The 21,915-nt window shown below is 47.0% G+C and overlaps 1 long non-coding RNA gene across 1 annotated transcript in view; it reads left to right on the forward strand.

Annotated features, from left to right (window-relative positions):
• The window catches only part of LOC138727788 (uncharacterized), a 55,468-nt gene that overhangs the window by 16,227 nt on the left and 17,326 nt on the right, over positions 1-21,915 (forward strand). Inside the window, exon 2 of the long non-coding RNA XR_011338613.1 lies at positions 3,441-3,553. This is a non-coding gene — a long non-coding RNA (uncharacterized lncRNA). The remainder of the gene's footprint in view (positions 1-3,440; positions 3,554-21,915) is intronic.

A 21,915-nucleotide genomic window follows, 5' to 3' on the forward strand; every position in this document is an offset into this window, starting at 1 on the left:
ACTGGGCTGAAAGAGGGTGAGAATTAGCACTCAGATGAGGAGCCAGGTCTTTGCATGCTTAGGGAAAATCTGGGTAAGAAAACAAAGTGTTCTTTGCTGCCTTCTTGCTCTGCAGCATCTTGTATTGGCATGGCTCACGCCAGTACTGGTGGGCAAGAGGGTGGGTAGATGTGCGCTGAAGCACAGATCTTAGTCCTGAGGCTGGTACGATCTAAAAACATTGGTCTTGTTCCTGGTTGTTGGTCCCCAATATCTGAATTACGCTTTGGGCTGTACTGCTGGATTCCTCTCTTGGTTTCAGAAGCTCCCTCAACCTCTTGGGCCTCTCTGTTTTTTTCCCCAGGAGATGGATTATCGTACCCAAAATAGCCTGTTTTCCAAGAAGGGGCTCTTTGTGACTCTCCTCTGTAAAATGCTTCTTTCTCCCTGTTCCTCTAGGTGAATGGCAAAGAAAATGTTATTCACCGTCAATGCCGATGTGCTAGTGCAGGAAAGCATTACTGCTGGTGTGCAAAGGATGCTTTACGCTTACACACGTGCCCTTCTGACACCCTGAATTTCTGCTGGGGTTGGTGGCTCCCTGCTCTCCTCAGCCTGCTGAGGTGCTGGAGGATTCGGGGTAGAAATGTCTCTGCTCCTAGTCCTCCCCCTTGTGCTGATGGATCACCTCTGATGGTGGCAGATGCTGCTTTTGGGAGGAGATGAGTGTTACCTGGTCACAGGGATAGTCCTGTCCTGTGAGAATTCATTTCTCAAGGGTCTCTTGTGACTTTTTTTCTGGGCTTATCCTCCTGTGAGACTGTAAAGAGCTGTATTTTTCCCAGGGAGGAAGAGGGCAAGGAATGCTTCTGGAAATGCAGACTTTTCATCAGAGCTGAAATGGGTTATTGTCCTCTAATAATTGCTGTGGCACAGGTTACTGTGCAGACTTGGGCTCTCTGGGTGATGGTATGGGTGCAGATTATGAAACGAGAAGACAATTCTGGTGTTGCAGAGCTGGGGGGTTGATGCGAGTCCTTATTTCCAAATGGAGATATTTTTCTGCAATTTCTGGCTTTTTATGATTCTTCACATTAGAAGACCTTCGGGATTCCTCAGTAGTTGCAGGAAGCACCCATGGCCATGAGCTGCAGTGCTGGGCTCTGGATCACAGCAGCCTCCATTAAAGATACTCTGAGCTGGAATTTGCGCTTTCATTATAGCTCTTAGGTTTCTAGGGTGAAGTGAGGAACAGCTGATGATTATTAAAATTAATAGTGCTTTTTATTGCATTTAATCTTTCATTAATAATAAATATAATACATACTGTGTTGTATCTAGACCAATAAATGCTGGGGTTCCTGCAGTGCTACAGCGTGGGCAGCTGGGAGCTCCATGGTGATGTGAGCAAGGGGTTCCCCAAGTCAAGCCTATTCAGTAGAGGGTGCAGGGAGGGGCTCAATTTAATTTCCACAACTCTTGCTTTCATAAAATCCTGATGCAGGGGACAAGCTGGATTCTGTGCCCTGCAAGTGCTGTGTGCTTTTGCAGCAGCTCCAAGTCTCTGCTTGAATCACTGAAACCAAGAGCTGAATGTGGCCCTGGGATTTATTTATAATATTCAGAAGGGGAAGGGGAGGGCATGTGAATGTCTCCAGGTGAAGAGCTTGGTGCAGGTAGCAACCACAGAGTGATGGTGCAAATGGTTGGACATGCATTGAGGAGGGTGGATGGGCACATCTGCTACTTACGAAAGCTACGGCTATTTGGGATGCAGGACAAGGGAGGAAGGGGATCCCTCAATGCCTGTTCCTACCTCTCCTAAGTAAATCCCTGCTGTCTGATGGGTTTGGCACATGCAAAACAATTTGGCTTGATGCTTCAGTGGATGCTCTTCAAGATGGTGCAATAGTCTGCTGAGAGGTGGGGAGCATTAAGGAAGCTAGAGGGCAAAATGGCTTGGCATGACCTTCAAAGAACAGAAATGAAGAGCACTTACTGGTATTTGTATTATAGGAAATTTTCCTTATTCCTTTTTAATTAATACCCTTTAAGGAAGAGACTTTCCTAGCTTGCAGGGGAACGAAACTGAAGAAACCAGTTGTAGTCATGTTGTTGGAGAGTGTCCGGCTCCACTTGAGTTGTTTTTCCACTATTTGGGTAAATAAGAAAATAAGAAGGGCTGCTGAGATAGTTGGCAGTGAAATGAATCCCCCGGGAGATCGGGCGCTGTTTGTTGGTGGGTAGCTGCCTGTGCATGAGGGGTCAGTCTTGCAGTTATGTAGAGAGAAGGGAAACAAACAGTCTCTGTTTTAGCACTGGATTCATCGCAAGGAGATGCGCCAAGGATCATTAGTGCCACAGCCGTCATTATCTTTTGCTCGGATTAGTTTTTCTCTTTTTTTTTTAATGGCAAAAATAATGGCTGGTTCTTGTTAGATCAGATATGGACAAAATAATAGCGGTATCGCAAAGACTGAGGTCTGTAAGATTAAATTTGAAAAGGAGGAGAAATGATAGCTTTGGCCCTGCTTGCTGCTACCCCCGCTGTACGGATAAATGACTATATGCAGATAAGCAGGACAAAAATAAAAGGGGTACTTGGGAAGAGATGCTAAGAAAAATATGAACTAATTGGCAGATTCAACCACTGTAATAATGCAGTAAACATGGAAAATTGCATTATATTAGCTCCTCTGCTTCTCATTGTATCTATTAACCACAAAGTCATCGATATGCGGTTTGCTGTAAAGATGCAGTGCTGCAGATATCAGAGCTCCCCATCCTGGGGGAAGGCATTTGCAATGCTAAAGGGGAAAGTTGTCTTTCAAACTGCATAAGGAAGAAGTGGCTCAAGTTGAGCTGGGGAAATGCTTGCAGCTCTCAGAGTTAAAAATCTGCTCTTGAGAGGACGGCCAATCTGTTTGTCCCCAGTGCCCAGGCAGCATGCTGGGACACGGCTTCATTGCAGTCCTGGAACGTTCTCCTAATGTGGGAGATATTGGTAGTCTACAGATTTTTTATATATATATATATATATATGTGTGTGTGTGTATATATAAAAATATATATATTAGTGAACCTGATTTCCATTTTGTTCAATTTCATACAGAGAATGACAAGTAGCCACTGCAGCCTTTTCCCTTGAGTTCAAGTAAAACCAGCATGTAACATTATTTGCAAATTAGCTTCATCCCTCTGGCTCCCAGTTAAAGTAGGAACTACTCAGTCCGCGGTCTCTCTCAAAATATCCATTTAAGCCATGTAATGATTCTGACTCTCTCATCCATAGTAGATGAAAGAAGATCTGTGATTTATTTTTAAAGCTTTGAACCCCAAACATGGTCAACCATAGGAAAAAAAATTAAAAAAGAGAAAGTCATGATAATGCAAAGCTGGAAGAAAAGCAGCCCTATACTTCACAGTGAAATCCATTTTCTTTGCCCTTTTTTTATTAACAGTTCCAACTATGATCAGTGCATAAATCTACCTGCAACAGAGGATGTTGGAAAATTACCGAGAGACAGCGATGTCCTCCCTGCTGCTTGGTGAGAAAGGAAGGATGCACCTTCAGGTATGGGCTGCTATATTGTTTTATCCTCTGTTCCCTGTTTGTGTCGAACTAAACCTGCTTGTTGCATTGACTCGAAGGGGGGAAATGAGGTGTTTGCAAGAGGGAGACTTCAGAAGTGATTTGCTAAACAGGCTCTGCAATTACACCCTCCCCGGGTCAAGTTGAACATCGTATGCTGAAATCCTGCTTCCCCAGCGCTGTGGTAGCTTCTTAGGGATTGCATGAAGGGCTGAGCAGGATCAAGTTGCATTGGCTGCTGCTGCTGAGCAGCCTTTTTAGTATAGGAACACAGCTAGACACTCCTCCTGGGCTTTCTTAATCCAGCCTCAATCCATGCACTTCAAATGGGAGTCTTGTTTTAGGACTGTGTGGAGCACTTGAGTCTCCCAACAAGCTGCTCTCATGCCTGTGAGGGCCAACCCAGTTTTACTTTGCTTTGAATAGAATGGGGATTGATCCTCTTGAACAGGGGAGGACAGAGGGCAGCAGTTGTTTCCAAAGGGGTAAAAGGGAGGGCTGGAGGTTTTCTGAGTATGGATTTTCTGACAGTTATGTGACACGTTAGGCTTAACCCTGACAAGCCGTTGTCCCTGAAACACTGGCCCAGCATAGCCATCTTCCTATGGTGAAAAAAGGAGTTCCCAGCCACAGAGACAAGTTTAAAACAAGCCAGCCTTCTCCTGCCTGTAAAGTGATGTCCTTTCCTAAATATGTGGTCCTAGAGCAAGCAAGGAGGTAAGAACTGCTTAATTCTCAGCAAATGGTCAGGGTTGCCATGTTGCAGGTTGAGGTTTCTCATTTATCTGGGATTATTGGTTGCTTGTTTTGTCTCCTGAGCAAATGGTTTGGGGCAATAATGTGAATTAGCCTGTCTGTCTTGGTGTTTATAGATGCATGTCCAATGGGACTCGCTGCTTTTAGTAAAGCCTTATCTTTTCAAGTCATCTGTCACTACAGTTTGCATTTCCCTATTGCCCTGCTTGTTTGTTCCCTGCTGGGACCATTTAGGACTTGTGGTGGAGAGATTGCTCCCACTGGGGCTGACTTTCACCTGGGACCTGTTAGGAGATGGCCGTGTGTGAGCATTGGGGCTGCAGAGGAAACCCATGGTGGGACTTGGTGTGCAGGTATCTGTGTTGGATCACGGCCATGCTGGTGGGTAAATAAAATGGAGCAAGATGAGCCAGGGATTGGAAAGGAGCTGCAGATCTTGTTGTTGGAGTAGGTCTTTGTTTTATGGTTTTGTTCTTCAGCACTGAGCCTTCCTCATCTGCTGGAAATGATGAGTACCTTAAAGAAGCAGCTTAGATTGAGTTGCAACCACTGAGGGCTCTTCAAGCGGTGTTGTGTCCGGTCTGGATCTGGATTAGTTATGCAGGCACTTCTCTTCATGCTTTTTAAAGATGAGGAGGCAATCTGGGGGGTTGGTGTTACGAGGAGTGTAGGATACAGAGCTGTTCTCCTAGTGCAGGGTAACTGTTGTGCTGAGCTTTCAGCTGGTTTTCCAGTTTTCTCCCACTTCAGCCTCAACTGTGGTGCTTTATCAGCATGTCTTTCACCATGGTGAGCTCTCCCCAGAGCTCCTCAGTAGACAGAGCTGATGTATTTTCCGTTTAGCCTCCCCTGTGCTAAAACGCACCATGCGCAAGCGTCAAAGCCTGATGTCACATGTCAAGAGATGCTGCAAAGGTGAGGTTTGCTCCCTGCAACCCACCATTCCCACCCTGTGTTTCTTGGGAGAGTTTTAGCATCCTGCTAGGCCACTGTGGTGATGCTTTTTCACCCTTTCCCATCCTGTATGTGACCCCTCATGCTGTGGCACATCCAGATGTGCCTCCCTTGCCCTGAGGAACACCATGTTAGCACAGGGAAACATCAGATGCTGCTGCACATTCGATAGCTTGCACCCCTAGAGTAAGACCAGGGCTGAATGTAACATGTTCCTTTTCCTAATTATCCTCTTAATTACTCAATGAAATGCCCAATAAAACAAATATCCTATAATTTCTATTGTATTCTCTGCCTTTTGTGGTTTACTTAAGAGCTCAGGATCCATTAAGAAGGCACTTTCTCAGGAGGGAATGCTTCCCAATAGATCATACTTCCAAAATGGTTTTATGTTCCTATCCTATGTTTCATCCTTATTTTCTGTGCCAGTTTGCTAATTCCTGGAGACACTGGTGGTTGGGAAGCACTGCCTCCCTGGCTGCCCATCCCTGCCGTGATGAAGTCAAGGTGCTGAGTTTGTGACATCCCCATGACGATGGCCCATGGTGTCACAGCAGGGATTGCAGCTTTGCAAAGCATCCAGACACAGGCAGCAGGGCTGAAACTTTTGGGCTCTTGCATGTTTTTAAATACAGAGGAATTAAAACACAAGGAAGTCTTTAAGAATGCCTTCATTTCCCTTTCTTTTTTCCTCTCCCTTAAGGAGGGAAGAGTGGTGACTGCGGGGCTGCCACTAGTACCTTTTCCTGGCCCGTGGCAGCCAAGCTCCCTTGTGTGAACTTGGGATTTGTCCGTGGGGAGGTGAGCCTTTCAGTGGCTCTGATGTGGAATCCCTTGGCCAGGGGTTGGTGTGTTGGGCATCTCCTCAATGTCCCTGGAGGCTGTGGATGTCCCCCACCCCATGCAACTCCCTCTGGCTCTGCATTTCTCAACTCTACAGTGAACCTAAAGCAATTCTGGGGGCCGTAGCCTTCTGCTGACCACACTCTGCCCCTTGTCCAAGCTGCTGTCTCCATCGGCTTTCTTCAGTGCTTTTTGTCTAATACTCACAGTATTAGCATAATAAGATGCTCTTCATGCCCAGGCAGCAATGGAGGAAGATTCATAATTGTGACTCTCTAGCAACAGGAAAATCAAGTAATAACAACACTTCATTTTGTGCCCGGGGAGGAAATCCAGCTCACATGGCTGGTACAACAGACCACGCAAGGCGTTTAAACAGACAGCCCCAAAACCTATGTGGGGAAGCCACCTGACTGATATTTATGTACCTTATTTAGCCAGCAGAAGCAAATCAAGCAGGCAGGAGAATCAATCTCTTTATTTTAGTTTTTCTAAGGTAGGAATAAAAATGATATTTCAAAGGCTGACGTGTCTCAGCTGAGCAGTGGTGGGGAAAAGCAGGCACCGCAGAACATACTGTCCTGTCTCCTGGTTTTTCAGATCATAACTTCTAAGCTGGATTCAATAGAAATAAATGTTCAGTAGTTCCAGTGGTGGCCTTTGGAAATGGAGCTAATGGAACAAGACAAAAAAATCGTTACAACATTTTGACAAGCACTTAAATATTTAATGTTATGCATGGTGCAGCCCAGTTGTGAGGAGTTGGTAGTGCACCTGCAGGAAGCCATGCCCTTTGTTAGCAAGAGATGGAGTTCTCCTGCGGGCGGGGGAAATGAAGCAAATGCTATTTGAGCAGTGCATTAGTAAACAAGCTGAGGGTGGTGATGGCTTTGGCAGCCCCACACTGTGTGGCAGGCAAAGGGCTTGGTGGCATTTCCCGTGCCAGCGACCCATGGAGGAAGAGGAGGGTGCCCAGTTCTTGGAGAGAGACGATGGAGGAGAATGCATAACGTTACCCCGAGCTGAGACAGGGGAGATGAAGAGGCTGCAGCGATTAAATAGGATCTGCTGAAATCCTTCCAAAGCAGGCTTAAGAATTAAGAGCCATCAATGTCACATTGAGGGTCACTCGCTGCAGGACACCTCCGGCCGGCGCCTCGCCTCCCTCTGTGCCTCTGTTTAGTGCCATCCGAGCATGAGGAAACGCATCCTTCATTTCAGAGCCCACCCGGCCATTTCTCTCTGCAGCAGAACGGCAAATCTCAGCAAAGAGAACCTCTCAAAAGCATACTTGTTCAGAGGGTAAGGATTGGACTGTGCATGCTGAGATTTGCTTTGAATTCGGGTGGTGTTAGGAAGTTAACAGCAGGGGAGGTGATGGGGAAAGAAGGCAGTGAGCATACTAGCTGGGTTCATATCGGAGGGCAGACAGCTGGTCAGCAATAGTGATGGAGAGTGACCTGAAGAGGTGTCAGTCAGTGGTCCCTGTGCATCGGGGAAGGTGTAGGTTGCTTGCTCAAATCCTTCTATGGGAAGCCATGCTCATGGGACTCAGTGAAGTGCTGTGTTTCCAGGCTGGGGGTGCTGGCTGTGCTCTGCCTCCCCCCAGGGCTGGATCCCCATCCAGCTTGTCATAGGGGTCTCATTCAGATGGCCTTGAGTGATGTTCCAGCAGCCTGCACACACCTGCAACACCACAGTCTCAGATAATCACCTGCCCAATACCAGTATGGAAATATTGGTGGGACCAGACAGATCCAGGATGGAGCCCACAGCGAAATCCTACTGGCATTCTCTGCTTAGGAGTGTCTTTCCAACACATCTTACCAGTGCCAGATCAGGACCCCAATTCAGCTGCTACCACAGCAGAAAGCCACTGGTGCCACAGACCATCCCCATTAGCACTGTGAAGCAGGGCTGCTCTCCCAGCCACAAGCAGGGAGTGAGTAGAGCCCCGGTGGGACTGTCCTAAGTGACAAATCTCTCTGATCTGGGACTCGCACTGGAGGAGGTTGTGTGTTTTTTTTTTTCCTTCCCCTCTGCCTTTCTCCTTATTTTCCATAGCAGGAAAGGCTGGTCATGACAGGAAGATTTTCGCACATCATTAGAGCAAAGAGTCCAACTCCACACAGCCATTAAGCCCAATCAGAACCATTTAAAAGGCAGCGCTTCTTTTAATCATCTGAGGATGCTCAGATTTGTTAGTGTGAACCAGTGCACCCCTATGCATGGGGAAGCACAGGAAATGATGCTGAGATGAGACCTGTGATATTAAAAAGCAATGGCTCCTTACCTGTGCAACAGCCCTGGGACAGATCTGGAGGGTGAGGTCCTTCTCTAGACTGTCTCTTCCCATTTCCCCCCCATGGATGACTGGAGGGGGTTGTGGATCGGTGCCTGCGTGAGCAGGACCTGCAGAAGGACTGCTGTCTACAGCTGAAACTTTGAGTAAGAGTTGATGTATAAAAATGTTCATAAGCAGGATACAACCTCAGCAGCATCTTTTCTGGCTCACGAGCTGGACGCATCCCTCTATGCAAGCACCAAAACACCGGAGCTGTTCAAGAGAGCTGTGGCACTGTGTGAACCCGTGGTTCCACATCTTCCCCCAGAAACAACAAGTTACCTGAAATCTCAGTGTTGTGCTTCACCTCTTGCTGTCCAAGCCAGCAATCCTGACCTCAGATGGCTGTAAAAGTGTGTCCTGGACTTTGTGAAGCGATGCAGTGCTGTGTCTGTGCAAGAACGAGGAGACATACAGGCACAAAGTCCCTCCTTTCTAGGTGACATCTGTAGCCCTGCAAGCCGTGCATACAGACCGCTGCCATGAGCACGCTCTATTTTTCTCCTGCTTGTGTGCAACCCTCTTTAGGCTTTCTTTCAGGCTGCCCCAGCCCCATGTGCTGTGTGCATTGCGTGTGGATGCAGGAGGGACAAACACATGAGAAGCGTCACAGAATTACCAGCACACCAGACTGCAGGAAGATGAATATCCTTCCTAAACACTCTGGCATGCATAGAGGCGCTTCCGCAGCATCCGTGTCTCAGAGCTTTCAATGCTTGCAAATCGTCCAAGGGCAACTTTGCAAAATGTCACTGTTTTATCAAAATTTGCGGTGATAGGCTTCAAGTTTTAATTAACAAAACTTGTTGTTTGCTTTGATTTTTGCTTTAATGTGTTTTTTTTCCCCAAAGAATGGAGGATAGATAACTTTTTCTAAGAAAGCAAATGTTTTTTTAAGGAAAAAAAATGCTTGTCCCTGTGTTTTTGCTACTCTGCTGTGTTTTTTTGGCTAACTTGCTTCCTAATTCAACTTTATGAGCCATTCCATGAGGAAGCTCAGCAGCCCCGTGGCCCTCTCTTGCAGGTTCCTCTGAGAGAGTGGCACTACCAAGACTGGCCAAGGCAGCATCCATGCACCCACACAGTTAGGGTCCACACGTGCAAAGACATCTGTGACCCTGCAGATAAAGCCAGTAGCTTGCAGACCTGGTTATTCCTACAAATTCCTGAGAGCAGCCACAGCACAGGCAAAGGATGGGAGAAGTTTTGCCGTTTACTTCGGAAATTTGTGCTTGTGAAGCAATTAGGTTGGTTTTCTGCCCTCACTGCCTCTAAGTACAGATTCATACGGCAGAAGGCAATGGTGTAAGAGGCAGCCACAACATCTTTCTGGACTTTGATTTGATCTCTGCCTTTCATGGTCTTCCCTTATGTTTATGCTCATTGATTTTAAAAGCAAGTCTTTGATGGGAGGTGGTAGAGTTCTTGGCAACAAATGTTTGCCTTTTGGAGCTGCCCTCATCTTTTGGGTAAATGTGGAACTGTCATCTTTGACTGGAACTGATCCTCTAGAGCCATGTTATTCCAGTGGGGAGAGGTATTTTCACTGATTTTCAAAGTGGATTATTTTTGTGATGGACTGTAATAGTTTCTTTGGCGGTATTAGGGCTTATTATGTCAGGATTTATTTTGTCATGAAATGATTCGACATGCTGTAGTCCTGTAACCTCCCTTTGCATACTGAAATTCAAGAGTCTATCTCCTGCTTTCTCCCTGGGTGTGATGGGAACAACCTCTCTGCAGCTGGACCTGTCTCCCAGTTGCTTTGCAACTGCCAAAGGGGCAAATTTAAGGGAATAAGTGTCCTGTGAAAGACATGTAAAAACTCCTCCAGGTGAAAAATCTACATAGAAAAGTAGAAGAAAGAGGAGAGGGCCACAAAGTAGAGATTGCACCTTCAGAGCAGCGGTGCATGTACTGGGAACTCCACATCAGCAGCAGAAAATGCAAGTGAGAATTAAATGTGGATTATACTGCAGTGATGCTGAAGCATCATCAGTGCTGAGACATCTAACAGAGGGCTTTATTTCTCTAGGAGATGAACTGCTGGACCCAAAGTGGTCCTAGACATCAGTCTTCAGGTGTTACTTGTGATGAGTTGTTGAGGCAATAAGCATGTTAACCAGGTAGAAATGAATTGGTAACACTGGCTTAAAGTGGTTGCTGTTCTAGCTCCCTTTGTTTGTATTGAGAAAGATTAGATTCATGGGGGTTTTTTTTATCTGTTCTTAACCGAAATGGAGGGTTATGTGTAGGAGCTTCTCTGGGCTATGCAGTCAGCCAGTCTTGAGGCTTTCTTGGTTTTGCGATCTCAGCTGAACACCTCCGCAGGGCAAGCACCAACTCAGATCAAACTTTGACAAGCAGAGGTGGATGGAAGGAATGGAGTGACTAGCTCATGTTGATTGAGATAGTTGAGGCATGGAAAATAGGGCGGGCTGGACTCGCTCCCAAATCTCACCACACTCAACAGAGGCCAATGGGTGACTCTGACCTCTTAGACTTGAAGTCTGGATCACCCTCTGCTTTGGCCAGAGGAGGCATTTGCAGCCTGCTGAGCAGACATGTCCTGTTCCTTTCATAAGCTGAGACCTTGCAGGGGAGCGTGTGGGAGGTGGTCGAGCCCTCTGCTCTGTAGCACCATGAGCAAAGCAGCCTTTGTACCCCATGTGCAACAACAGAGCATCCATAGATCCCCTGACCAGAGCCTTTGGGCTGGGAGGAGCAGGGGGCTGTCTGTCCATCCTCTCCCACCACATGAGCCCCAATTAGCCTCATCTGCTTTTGGCAGCCCAGTTCCCCACTCCAGCAAGCGCTGGGCTGCTTGGGAGGTAGCAGGGAGAGGAACACTCTGTTCGGCAGCTGCACATTCCATTAATTTAATGAGGACTTTTTTTTCACAAGGCAGATGGTAAAATAGCTATTTTCTGTTGTCTAATAAATACCATCAGCAAGGCAGAAAATGTACAACCTCGCCAAGTCTTTTCTGATTCCTCGCCCTCCTGTACTGATGCGTTTCCCTGTTCTCTGCTGGCAGCCAGTGGAGCTGAGTGGTGGGATGGGGAGGGAGAGACAGGACACCAAAGGCAAGTCCAAAATTGCTGGAGGGACCCATGCAATAAAACGACAGCTTCCCCTGATTGGGCAGAGCTTGTGTCCCGCTGGGAGAGCTGCACTCTGGCAGCTTTCACCGATCCAATTCTCACTTCATCTGATTGCAGTAATAACAACTCACACAAATTTCCTGCCTCAACCTGAAATCTTCCAGCTCTGCAATGCAAATAATATAATGTGTGATGAGGAGCCCGATGACAGGGATAATAATAATAATAGTGATGATGCCTTTATTCAATGAATGAGTGAATCAAGCAAGCAAAAATAAATGGTATTCAGTGCCTGAAAATCAATAGGAAGAGAAATCAGGAGGAAATGCGGGGAGAATTGCGCTCTGAGGGAGCGCGGTCCTTAGGAATGGCATGAAGGAGAGTTGAGCAAAACCCTTTTGGTCTGGGCACTCCTCGTCAGTCCATGTTGCTCCTGGGCTTGCTTCTCTGCTGTGCTGATATTGCATTTGCTGAGCTCGCTGCTGCTGTGTGCCTGGTCCCAGCCCTTCTGTGATCTCTTTGGCCTCCTTGATTTACAGCTCTCGTGGGCTCTCTGAATGTGTCTAAGTAGTTGGCAAGCTACAGACCTGACCTGGAGTTGGGTAATAACTTTCTTTTGTCCCATGCCCAGGAGGTTGGCCATAAAAAAGCGCCAGACATCAATTTTCCTCTCCACTGGGGTGGAATTGCAAAATGATGAGTTGGTCTTTGCCCTCATTTATCTCTTTTTCCCTTTCTCCTCCTCTTTTTATCTTTCTCTTTTCTCCTTACCCTCCTGCTCATTGCTTTCTTCTGCACCCCCTTTCCACTATCTCCTCTGTCATTTATCAGCCTCCCTCCCCCTCTGCACATAGCACTGCTTCTCCTCTCCCCCCTCTTGCTACCTTCTGCCTCATTTTTGCTGTGTGTTTCTTTCTCATCTCAAAACTTCCATGCTTTTTCTTGCTCTGCATAGCAGTTTGATACCCTCACCTGTTACAACCTTCTAATGCAGTAATTCTACAAGAGACCCTTTAAAAACTTAAAGCCTTGGGAAGCAGCAAACCTCACTTACCTTTTAACTTGCTTTCCTCTTTATCAAGGATTCATTTCAGACAGGATTTCTGCGTGCACAGCTCTGCCACTCTCTGTTAGTAAAAGAAGGGATTAATTCCTGCAACAGGTGAATATGTTTCACAGCTCTGATGAGCGGGATATATTCCCCACTTCCCACAGGTACATTTGATCATCCAACACGGTGCTTCTCATTGTCAACCGTGTGTTTAAAGGGTTGAGTTACCTACCTGTATCTGTGCAGAGACCTCCTGGGGAGCGCCCTCTTTCTCCAGCAAGGTATTCCATTGAAAACCTTTGTGTTCAAGGGATTTTTCCTTTCTCTGGAGAGATGCTGTGTAGTGAGTTTGGAGCTGGCATCCTGCTCTCTCAGGTGGTGCTGGCATGGGTTGAGGTACTAAAGGCTCTACCCCAGCATCCCTGCTCTGAGCATCTCAGATGCTTGGACGTGACTGCTGAAGACCCCCAGGACTCTCGTGTCTCCCTTCAGGCAGTGCTTTTTCAGGCAAGGGTCTGACACAGCTCCTGCCTCACTATGTCCCTTCTCCAAGCTCTCAGAGTGGCATCTTCCATAAGCATGAATAAAAAGGACAATCTTCTCCTGCCCTTTCCTCTCTAGCCTCTTTTGGTGATGTCTGCAGCTTTGTATTGTATTTAAATCTGTGCAAATCTGTTAGTGGATAAAATATGCAGCAGGAAACACTTGGAAATTGAATCTCACTTGGAGCTGTGCTGGGAAGAGCCACTTTGTAAATTGAATCAGGCTTTTCCTCTCTTTGCCCCAACACCTCTAGCGGGACGTGCTGTAGAGCAGGAAGGAAATACCAGTGTCCTAAAGTCCTCTATATCTTCACTGCAGTATTAGCTTGGGGATGACAGGGATGGAAACTAAGATCTTCTCCTGTATTGTAAATATTGCAGAAGGGCTGACCTTCCCTGATCCCTACAAGTGTCTCCCTGCTGGTTCTCAGGTGTGGGTGGAACGGGCAGTGCTGGAAGCAGCGTGCTGTTTCTCTGCAGCAGTGGCTGAGGTGATGGTGTCGTGGGGCAGTAGGGAGTGATCAGCTCTCAGAGCTGGTCCCAGAACAGCAGGCAGCAAGTTACTGACTGCCAGCTCCTGGCCTGGGGTAGCCAGCTCATTCCAGGATGGAGAACACAAGTTACATCACCTCTAGTGGGTTACTGAGCGGTGGGGCAGAAGATGGCACTGAGCAGGGATATGTGACTTGCAAATCTTCCTGCCAGGAGATTTTCTGGACAACACAAATCTGGAATATTTCCCTATGCTAGGCTGCCAGCTTTAGACACAGGAGATGAGGTAGGAGATTATACAGCATGTCTAGTGCCAGGTATTTCTAAGTAGGTGGCAAACAGGGAGCTACAGGGCAGCGTTGCTCTTTCCATTCACAATAGGAAGGCCCTTGAAAAGCGATGGTTTCTTGCCAAATCACCCCAGGGACCATGATCTCAATTTTATTTTTACAAAGCTTTTGGACAATGATTCCCTGTGTTCAGCTGGCAAAATATTAGAAATTACTGGTCTTTTCTGAGGGAAGAGAGTCTGATCTAACAGAGATTTCACTCTGGACTAGCTAAGCCTCAACCGAACAGTATTTTTCAACAGCAAAAGCCGGCCAGCTCCACATGAGACAGGGTCCTCAGCAAACAAGGTGGCCAGAGTGTGAGGAGAGAGTCTGCAGATGGAGAGGAAAGTTATCAAAAGTTTGCCTTGCTAGCTGAGTTGTGGTTTGTCCTTCATGCATTGCTGAGTACAGCAGTGGTTGCCATCTGGTCCACCTTCACCATCGTGTTGGTCCACACCAAAACAGTCGTGAAGAGTCAAGGAGCCCTGTAGGAGGGACAAGTACCTGGCAGAAACTGGCCCAAGAAAGTCTGTGGCTTACTTTATAATTGAACATGGTGCCAGTATTCCGTTCACTAACAGTGTCAGACCAGCATTTCAGGGTATCCAAAAGCTCTGCCTTGTGATGGCCAGCAGAATCCAGGTTTGAAAGGCAACATCAAGTAAGTACAGCTGCCTGGACAGGGCTTGCAAATGTGATAGAGCCAAACTCTTCTCAGTAGCAGCAGGGAGCCTAACACAAGGCAATGGGCATGAAAGCAGCATGAGAGATTCAGGATATTTGGAAAGAGATGTACGCTAAGAGTGTGGTGCAGCACCAGAACAGGTGACCAGAGAGGCTGTGAGATCTCCATCCTTGGACGTCTCCAGGAGTCAGCCACACGAAGCTGTGGCTGGTCTAATTTTGCAGATAATCTTGGAGAGAGCTCAGAAAGGAGCTCACTCCTTCATCCAAAGGGCTGAGGAATTTCATCTGCTTTTCTCCTCTGTAAGAGACGTATCACCATTGTGTACTTGTTTGTAGAGAAAAGAGCTAAGCTTGAAAAGTCACCTCATTTCAGTTGATAACTGAAGTTTATTACAGAAAAGGAGTTCTATCAATCTCCTTGCTCCTGAGGGGACTAGTTCTTCAGCAGGAATGGCTGGGGGATTTTAATGGACTTAACTGAAATTTCCACCAGGGAGCTAATATGTTGGCACTTAGCTAGGGAGGAGAAAATCCCTCAAAACACAAGAGAATGGTGTTTTCTTGGAGTGGAAGGGAGGAGATCCTGTCACCTTGGTTTCTTGCCTGACTGGAGGCCGTGTGCCTGGTACGGTATGAGTGCTCTGTTGGGGTTACAGAAGATGGACTAGCATTTTCCTTCTGTGGAGGGTATTTCCTTCTGAATAATTTGTGTAAGAGATAATTTTGTGTGTTTGATAGAGGGGTGGCTTTGTGCATTTAGGCTGTGTAATATCAGTTCCCTGCTTGCAGAAAGGATATCTCATTCCAGAGATTTCTGGGGCTGGTGTGCAAAGCGATGGTGACTTGTCTATGGTGACTGGTGTCCCCAGAGAAAGAGCAATAGATGCATCTCAATAAATACATCCAGAGAGTCCTGCTAGCTGCTCTATCAGAAATGGCACTGCTTTTAACTCCCTGCTAGGAGAGGGACACACATGTTCTGGTTAGCTGACTGCAGCCCATTTCCTAAGCGTAGAGACTCCAGGCATCCCTAGCACAGCAAACCCCAATTAGTTCTGGAAGCAGCACACACAGGATTGAACTCGCTCCCCAAGGCGACAGCGGGGAAATCAGGCTTGAAAAGTGGTTGTTTCCCGGGGCAGGCACAGAGCACATAGCTTTGCACCCGGTGTGGGTGCTTGTGGAGCCCCGCGGCTTCCCTGAGAGGAGCTGAGGCTCCAGCCTGCCCCAGGAGGGTGTTTGCTTCCTCACAGCTGGTTCAAGAGACCAGAACTTGCAGCCCTGGGGTGTGATAACTGGGGTGTGATAACCTAGGGCGCTGTAGATGACAGCAAGCTCTGTAGATTAAAGTCTCAGCCAGGTCTCAACCCAGCTGTTAAAGCTAAGTCCAGCAAGCTCTACTACCTATCAGATGCAGACACCAAAGTCCACACTTACAGCCCCAGCCACACCTTTATCGGCTTGCCCCTAGATGGGTCATTAGTAGCTTGCTAGTACATCCCTGCTGGCCAAAAAACCATTTTCAAGTGGATTTTGCTGCTAATCTCAGCTCTGCCCGATCCTTGCCTCTTGTGTGGTTGTCCAAGGTTACTCTGGGTCTGCCTGGGCTGAAGTCACTGCCACGTCAGGCACATTGACCCATTCTTAGCCATCAATCTTCTCCTTCTCTTAGCTGGGTGTGAAACCCTTCCTCCAAATCCAAACTCCCTTCTGTTGTCTTGGCTGAGATAGGAAACTGGTGGAGCAGAGGGGGTTTCTTAGTTATAGAAGAAACCCTTTACTGGGAGGCAGATTCAGGTGGAGGTGAGATTTCAGCAAATAACACAACTGCTGTGTTGAACAGCATCACCCAGCAGGGGTTGTTTGGTTGCAGGTGCTCCTTCCCCTGCAGCACGGTGCCCACCTGGCCCCAACCCCAGTCCTCATCCAGCAGCTGCTCAGCCCTCCAGCTCTGCGCTCCAGGGCTTTGCTTCGTGGCTTTGTGATGAGTTGAGAGTTCAGCGCTGGGTCTTAAGAAATCAGCAATAATACCAAGCCTTCATAAAAGGGTAAAAATATCCCTAATAATTTAGACAATTTGTTAATTAGCCTCATTTACTTGAAAGCATAGAGTGGCGTGGGAAGACTTTGCCACTGCTTGTTATGCTTTTCCCATTCGGTTTGTTTGCTTATTCTTTGCCATTTTCTCTGCTCCCTGACATAGATACAGTGACCCAAGGTGCTTTAAAGTGGGGAAATCAGGGGAGTGAGTGCACGCCAGGACAGGGTGCTGCACAGAGCCAGGGCAGTGCCACAGGGGAGTCATTCTGGTACCCTGGCTTACCGTATTGTCATCTTGTACTGGGAAGCCAGTAGCTTCTTTCCATGCTGTCCCTTCTACCTCTGATTCTTCATCACAGATATTGCTGTGGCACATTCAGGATGGCTCATAGCTATGTGACAAATATCTAAGGGGCCATGCCCTGCACCTCTCTGTTCATAGCCTCGCCTCTTTATTTCCCATCTGGAGCAGTCTCTAGTAATCCTTATGTAGTGCTTAGACTATATCTGACTGACAGACAAAAGGTGGCAAGATCAAACAGGCATTTATGGGGTGGAAGCAGGATGCTACAGCAGCACAAGGCTCCAGACAGAGGGACCAAATTGGTCCTCATCTGTGCTGGCAGAGCAGCATCCTTCTGTCAGCTGGCACCAGCCAGCCTCATGGTGACTGTGTCCCTTGGTCCTCACTGCTCCCACCCAGCCCCTGTGAACCATGTGTGGTCTCTCGGCAGAGCTACTCAAAACCTTTGTCTTTGCCCTTTGCTCATCTGGCTTGGGTAGAGTTGGTGGTTGGGTCCTTTCCATCCTCTTCTGACTCACACGAGTCCCATTCATTATTCACCTGGGGAGCTGAATGAATTCTGTCTTCCTGAATTATTTCTGAAGATATTAGATCTTCTCAAATTGTTCATCTTCCCCAGAAATGACAGCTCGCAGGCACCTGGGAATAAATGGTGCCTTGGAACAATTTCATTGTTTCTATTCCAGGCAACAGGAATTCCTCAGATCTCTACATCAGTCCCCAAACCTTGGCATGTTAGCATAACCTCCAGACAGCTGTGAGTTTCTTGACCCAGAAAAAGGATGGGATTTATTATGAACCCTGGGAGACCAGTGGTGTCCTTGCAGCTCGTGTACCCTAATGGTGTGCAGCATATTGTGTGCTCCTTTGACTGGTATTTTCTTGTCGAAACGGCTCTCTGTCAGCAAATGCCACTTCCATGAAATGGGCTTTTGTGTGTGAAATCAAATCAATGTTGATTAATTTTCATTTTGGAAAAGAGGAAAAAAAAAAACCCTCCGTTAAAAATGTCAAGATGCTTTCTCTTTTCATCCTCTCAAGAAGGGCTTCAATTCTTTATCTCTTAATGACCTTTTGTTTAAAGCCTTTGTGTTTTATAAGAAGAATTCAAAAGAGATGAAGCAAAATGAAGTGTTAAATATCTTTTGATGCAAAATTTGTCCATTTCCATGAACTTTTTTTAAACTATTATTTAAAGGGAGGGCAAGAAGTACACTTCTTTTCTCTGTGTGGGGTTTTTTTTTGCCTTTTTGTCCTAAACTGAGCTTGCTTGCCAAGGTTCCCAGCTCTGCCCTGGCTGACATGTGCCACCCTCTCCCACTACACTGCGCGCTGTGGGGACAGCTCTGCCTTGACCCCACTCACATTGTCAAATCTCCCTCGCAGTGATTGTGCTAGAGCTGAGCATAGGGGCCAACCCTTTTAGCCCTGCTCGAGGCTGCTCTCTGCAGCGCTGGAGATGCTGCAGTGACCTGCAGGCGCGTCCCCTCTCGACTTCTAGAGATGCTACATGTGCTTTTGTCAGCTCAGGCTCCTTTGCTGCACCAAACGAGGATGACGGCATCCCGGAGCTCTGACTCTAGCCAAAGAGCAGCACAGACAGTCAGCAAAGTGCTCAGCCATCCCAAGGAGCTCTTAGCTCTAACTCCTTCTCCCTGGCAGCCCATGTCCTCCCTAACTACTGCTGCCTTCAAGGGGACGTTATCTCGTGCTGAGTGAAGCGTTCCCCAGCAAGTCTACCTAATTGAAAAGCTTAAAAATAAAATGCCTTGGTTGCTCATTACTTTTTTAATGAGCGTCTCTCAGTTGATTGCCTAAATTGGACCAGCATCTAGCACAAAGGATCCTTCTTTTCTGCAAGCCGGAGTGATGTATCAGCGTGTGGGTGAGACACTGAGCTTGGTCAGCTAGCTCTGGAGTTTTGCCTTCGTTAAGAGGTGCAGGCACCAGGATCGCATGGTGGAGGATGTATTCATGGAAGGAAGGTGTTTGCAGTTGTGTGGAGTGTAAATGGTTTAGTGTTTGATAGGAACGGTTGGACTCAATGATCTGGTGAGTCTCTTCCAACCTGGTTATTCTATGATTCTATGATTCTAAATCATCGTGGAACACAGTGTAACCTGGTTGTGCTTGTGCATGCTGGAAAGGCAGGAGAGAAGCATAGGGGGCTCAAGGCAGGAGATGATGACAACAAGGCACAGTCAGCTGGGGCGAAGCTTTCAGCGCTGTGGTAGCTTATTTTTAGAGCTGGTCCACATTGTTTCACACACATTAAGGGTTTTTGTTTAGGGGTTTTGGTTTTTTTATCCTGGGAAAAAGGTTTTTTGACCTACATAAAAAGGTTTGCATAAAGCTCTTGTATCCTTCAAAATAACTCATAAAACTTTAAAAAAAAAAGAAAAAATAAGTTGTTTCAAGTTTTTTGAAACTAATAGAAAAAAGTTCTCTCTGATTTTGTTAGTTTTCTTTCCCTCGTTTCCTTTTTTTTTTATAAAACATTAAGTAAAAAGGAGGGTAGTGGGAGAGAAAGGAGAAAGAAGTCATTAAAGAAAACTGAACATTTCTACTTGAAAGAACTAGAGTTGCACTGGAAAATGTTCTTTCAACTTACAGAAAAAAAAAATCAGGAAAAAGTTTTGACTGAAGGGTAAATATAAACGTTTCCAGTGAAAATGTTCTGAGGGGAGAATGGTTATTTTGGAGCATTTCTCTTCCCCAGCCCCATGGGATGCCCTTAGTTTTACACTTAAAAATGTGAGCTGCACAGATCACAGCCAGCAAATGGATGGGCTCCTCCTAGGGTCTGTGACTTTACTGCCATTGCTTGGGGAGACAAACTCTCTGGATGGGGGACACAGAGTTAGCATGGGGTTTGCTTCTAGGCTAATGGACAAACAGGGACAGTTTTAACCTCTGGAGCTGGAATTTCATCTATCGGCAGAGCACGAGAACTTGCTCTCACGGTTAATGAAATCTCCTGTCTTAACTGAGCCTGTGAGGGACAGTTTCAAAGTCATCGAGCTTTTATTAAATCTCCATCTTTTCCTGTGGCACAGGGCAGAGTTCTCCGTGCACGCACTGCTTTCTGTTTTCCTGGCACTGCTTCCCTCTCTCTCTCCCGACACATATGTCTCTCGCTGGAATTTCTTCTCCCAGCCTCCAGCACTCAAGCAGCCGAGCAGCGTTCGTGTGTCTCCAACAAGTAGCTGCTGAGCCCGAGAAACACATTAACTGCCTGACCTGGTTCCAGCCAGGTGTGAAAAGATGCAGTGGCTCTGGCTCCACTCCACCTTTTCCAACCATGTGAGGAGAGGCAGAAGGCTTCTCCTCTCTCCACCAGTTCGCATCATTCAAGTCTACTTAAAAAAACCCAAAACAACAGGGTAGAAGTGACGAGAGGCTAGACAGAGCCAATCACAGGGAAAGCTGGGCAGATTAAAAGGTATTTGCTGGACTTTCTGTACTAGAAATGAAAGAAAAAGCATTCAATTAGCTGTCTGCCCCAGGAGCTGAGCAGGAAGGGATAAAAGCTGAGATGCTTTTGCAGGAAAAAAGGGAAATTGCCAACCATGAGATGATTTGTGGGCTCTTGAGTCAGATGTCGTTGTAAGAGGGGTGTTCAGTGCAGTGAAGTGGGAACCTTCCCTCAGAGGGCTGCCAAAAGGCTCCGTGCAGCATTGTGTCCCACGTATCAGCACAGCGAACCCCCTGGCCAGAGCTTTGGGTCACTTGTCACCATTTTACAAAGCAAATGGGACACCTGGGAAGGGAAGAAGCAGCTGCTCTGCCTCCCTGGGCTTCGAGCATCCCCTCCTTGCACGCACACAGAGCAGCTCCCTTCACCTAACAAACAATTATTTAACAAAGTATGCAAATAGTATAATTACTGTTATTTGTTTAGCTGTTATAAGTGTTTGAAATGTAAATGTCAACTTTGGGATTTGTGCAGGGTACGTGTGTGTGTTGTTGTTGGCTTTCTCTCTCCTGTGTGTGTTCTCCCTGGATTGCAATTTGATGAATTTCTCCTTGTCCTAGAAAAAAAAGCTAATATGAGTTCTCTGCGATTACAGCGGAAGATGCCGAAGTGGGGATTACTCACAGTAACTCCTCTTACTTAGCAGATCTGAGGGGGAGGCAGGATTCGTTACACGGAGCAGCGAAACAAAGAGGAAATGTCTTTCAGCCGATGGCTTGTGTCTGTTGAGGCAACATCCTCGCCGGTGCCAGGGCTTCCCCCCCTGGAAGGCAGTGGGTCAGGCAGGACAGCGATAGTGATGTCGAGACCTTGGCAGCAGGGCTCACAGGGACCTGTTCCCAGTCTGCCACAGCTCCTCTACAAACAGAAGGAGCAGCAAATAAGAACTCCAGTTTTCTAGGAGGTAATTTTTTTCTCTGCAGGAGGCTGGAGAAATACAAGACACATTACAGCTACCTGGTATGGTTCTACCCCACTGGTATGCTCAAAGCAGAACTCTGGTACTCAGTACAGAGATGTTTACCAAGGATACGTCCCACTGTTACCCGTCCTGGCTGGCATTCAGTATAAATTGAACTCTGAGGAGGCAGTGATTGGTAGATCACAGCTTGTAGTTCAGGCAGTCAATCCGAGGCTTGTTACCATCGGCCACGTAGAGGACCTAAGGAGTCAGTCTGTGCTCTAGGTGCTGTCGCGTGGTTTTTCATAGAATCATAGAATAACCAGGTTGGAAGAGACCCACCGGATCACCGAGTCCAACCATTCCTATCAAACACTAAACCAGCACCTCGTCCACCCGTGCCTTAAACACCTCCAGGGAAGACGACTCAACCACCTCCCTGGGCAGCCTGTTCCAGTGCCCAATGACCCTTTCCATGAAAATTTTTTTCCTAATGTCTAGCCTAAACCTCCCCTGGCG

The sequence above is a fragment of the Phaenicophaeus curvirostris genome, chromosome 16 (genome assembly GCF_032191515.1).
Source record: "Phaenicophaeus curvirostris isolate KB17595 chromosome 16, BPBGC_Pcur_1.0, whole genome shotgun sequence".
NCBI classification, from domain to species: domain Eukaryota; kingdom Metazoa; phylum Chordata; class Aves; order Cuculiformes; family Cuculidae; genus Phaenicophaeus; species Phaenicophaeus curvirostris.